At 41.3% G+C, this 3866-nt stretch overlaps 1 non-coding gene across 1 annotated transcript; it reads left to right on the forward strand.

Annotated features, from left to right (window-relative positions):
* Positions 1–3603: 3603 nt before the first annotated feature.
* LOC123724162 (U7 small nuclear RNA) lies at positions 3604–3658 on the forward strand. The gene has a single exon (XR_006756842.1). It is a non-coding gene; the product is annotated as a U7 small nuclear RNA (small nuclear RNA).
* The last annotated feature ends 208 nt before the right edge of the window (positions 3659–3866 follow it).

Raw genomic sequence — 3866 nt, forward strand, 5'->3', positions numbered from 1 at the left:
GCACTGTACATGTATTATGCAGTGTACATACACATTTGCATTCTTGCTGAAATGAATACAATTGAAATACAAAAAACAAAAACCTTTCAGTTATACAACTTATCTTGTCTTGTCTTCCACGCTTTGGAAACAAAATCTGCAACCAGGAACACTTCTTTTTTGAATTGCCATTCAAGTTTTTCTTCATCACTACTCCAGAATAGTTCTGGTTTCTGTCACTGCATTTTTTCAAACATGTTACTCTTACATCCTCATATGAAGTACAATAAAATGTTTAAAGTGCAGTTCATTCTCGATCTCCCGTAAAATTGCAGACTGTACACAGCCACTCTTCTTCATCTATGACATTGAACCTACCTACTTCAATACTTGTTCTCAACTGGGCACACAAGAACCTTTGACTTCTTGTTAGGTGAGAGGTGACATAGGGTTCTGGAACATAGCTATTTTTGATCTGGTTGTAAGTTCTGAGTTTTGGTTTTAGCCATGTATCAGCAATTTTTCTTTGTAGCTAATGGTTAACTTGTGTTTGATCAGGTTGACATTGCATCATAACTTGTTTCTAAATATATGTTGAAGATCAGCTTCCTTAAATACACTACATGGCCAAAAGTATGTGGACACTCCTTCAAATGAGTGGATTTGGCTATTTCAGCTACACCCGTTGCTGACAGGTGTGTAAAATTGAGCACACAGCCATGCAATCTCCATAGGGAAACATTGGCAGTAGAATGGCCGGTGCTGAAGAGCTCAGTGGCTTTCAACTTTGCACCGTCATAGGATGCCACCTTTCCATCAAGTCAGTTAGTCAAATTTCTGCCCTGCTAGAGCTGCCCCGGTCAACTGTAAATGCTGTTATTGCGAAGTGGAAATGTCTTGGAGCAACAATGGCTCAGCTGCAAAGTGGTAGGCCACACAAGCTCATGGAACGGGACAGCCGAGTGCTGAAGCGGGTTGCTCAAAAATCGTCTGCCTTCGTTTGCAACACTCACTACCGAGTTCCAAACTGCCTCTGGAATCAACTGTTTGTCGGAGCTTCATGAAATGAATTTCCATGGGTGAGGAGCCACACATGCCTAACATCACCATACACAATGCCAAGCATTGGCTGGAGTGGTGTAAAGCTCGCTGCCATTGGACTCTGGAGCAGTGGAAACACGTTCTCTGGAGTGATGAATCACGCTTCACCATCTGGCAGTCTGACAGACGAATCTGGGTTTGGCGGATGCCAGGAGAACACTACCTACTCCAATGCATAGTGCTAACTGTAAAGTTTGGCGGAGGAGTAATAATGGTTTGGAGCTGTTTTTCATGGTTTGGGCTAGGCCCCTTAGTTACATTCCATATTAATGCCCATGATTTCGGAATGAGATGTTCAACAAGCAGGTGTCCACATACTTGTCATTGACTTCCTTCATCCAAGGTAGTTATGTTTTATCCCAGTATATATTTTTGGGGTTGTTATCCTTCCCTCTGGCATATTGATAAGATGGTTCCATAATCAAATCATTTCCCCCCTCTGTCTTATTTCACAATGCTCCCATGTTTCCTTGAATATCAAGGCTTGGAGCAAGCTTATTCACTCCAAGGGAACATCTTATGGCTCTGTTTGGAATAGAGTTGTCTGTTTTGTCTTCTTCACAACCCCAGATTCCAGCAGCATAGCTTCAATATATGACACACACATGAATTATAGTGAACTATATAGTACACAACTAACCTATGGGCCCTGGTTGAAAGTATTGCACTATAAAGGTAAAAGTTTTTCCGACACAACCTGGATCTTATGTAATGTACCTGAAAAGATCTCATATCACTATGCTTCAGTTTTTCTATCCCAGGGATTAAAACTTGGCCCTTTTTATATTTACTAGTGGTAATGATTGTTTTATATATATAAAGACAATTCCTCTGTTCTCTTTTCTTCCTACTGTGGCTCTGTTTTTTTTGTCACTGTTTTTTGGAGAATCCCTCTGGCTCCACCGTGATTCAATTACATGTGATAAAGGGGGACGATGCCCAGAGTGGAGGAGGTAATTTGAGACAAAAGGGGACCATTATGATTCTGTAACTACCTCTCCTCTCCCCAAGGATGGTTCACTGCCACCATGATGATCACTTTATCAGGGGAAACGTGGAGCCCTGCTTTAAGGCTCTGCAGAGCCAACATGGACCCACTCCACATAGGCTTTACAAAGCCAAAATTGCCCCTGTTCTCATAGGCTTATCAAAGCCAAACTGAACAAAGGCATCACAGGCTTAATCGTTTCAAAGTGGAGTCCACGGTAACAGGTTGGCTAGATGGAGCCAAGACGGCGCCGGCGGCAATTGGCTTCCCAAGCCCAAATGGAGACACCACTTTTAGGCTTTTATGGACTTTTATGGCATTAACGCTCTGCCTCACCTCCATTAAACTGTAGTGTTTTCATGGGGAAATACAGAAACAGTGCTATGCCCGTTCTGTTTGATTGCCCGTCAATAGAATAATAAAGTTGAATTGAATTGAATTGCACTGAACTGAATTGGGGTTGGAGCGAGGCATTTCAATGAAATTACGCTGAACCAACGTGGAACAGGCGTTGAATTGACGCCCATGCCCAGTGGGCAGTCTGTCCATACGCAGCGGTGTTAAATCACCAATCCACATAACAAAAACTGAGCGGGGAAAAGGAAAGATTAACTTCTCAACGAACAATTCCTTCCTTTCTGATAGGGGATGTAATTCAAAAGCTAAAAACATTGCCCAGGAGAGAGATGATCTAATTTCAATGAAACAACGCTGGACAGAGTGTTAAGCCGTACCTGTTGTGTAGGGTGCTACAACAGGATGTCACGTTAACCTAGGTGTGTGTGTGCGTCTCTCTCGATAAGACACAAGAGGTTTAATATCTCCACAGCTCCATATCACTTCCTAGATCAGCGGAGATAACACTGCTAACCTCCTGTCACACAACACTCCACAATCCGCTATTGCACACCACACTCAATTAAAAAAGCACCCCCCACCCACCAAACCCAATTCCCTGGTCTGATAGCATCACTCTTGTCTTCTCTCCGATCTTAATGATGGCTGGGGAGGAGGAAGATACACTGTGTACAGGTTTGGACATCAAACCAAACTGGGAACACAGTGTTGTCTGTGTCATTGTTGTCGCTAGTCGTCTGTCATTAATACCATTCTAGCCAGTCCACAGGAACAAAAATACTACAGTACTTTACTTTATAATTATGTAGTAAACTGTAGTATACTATAGAATACTATACTACACACTGTAGTATTCCTCGATCATGTGTAGTCCTTACTATAGAATGTTGTAGAATACTATAGTAAATAGTATAGTATTATAAAAAAACCTGTAGTAAATACAACAGTAATGTCTGCAAAAAACACTATAGTTTTTTAAACTATAGTAATACTACAGTAATTTACTTGCATATACACAAACCATTCCTCTCCCACATATACCAGTGTGTGCCACCCATGAGTGAGAAACCTACATGCCAAGGATAGACCATATATTGTGTTCTCTACAGGTTATAGTTCAGAGCTTCTGCTCTTTCCTATCTGTTCGGACCACAGTTCTACCTACCTACAGGTTATGGGACATTTGCTCTTTTAGTATTTCTCCAGTAGGTTTCCTGATTTAAGAAAGCCTCCATTTTCTATGTCAAAGATAATAAAACATAAACAATACTACAGTAATGTCACTAAAAACACTACAGTAATAGTGATGATATATAAATGGTGATGGGAAGTTTGGCTCTGTTTACTGACTCAGATCTGTTCAACTCGTTCAGTTAAAGGAACTCACCTTTCGACTCATTTCGTTCATTTCATACAGTAATCTCCAGCGCTATCGAATGAT

The sequence above is a fragment of the Salmo salar genome, chromosome ssa09, assembly GCF_905237065.1.
Source record: "Salmo salar chromosome ssa09, Ssal_v3.1, whole genome shotgun sequence".
Classification (NCBI taxonomy): Eukaryota; Metazoa; Chordata; class Actinopteri; order Salmoniformes; family Salmonidae; genus Salmo; species Salmo salar.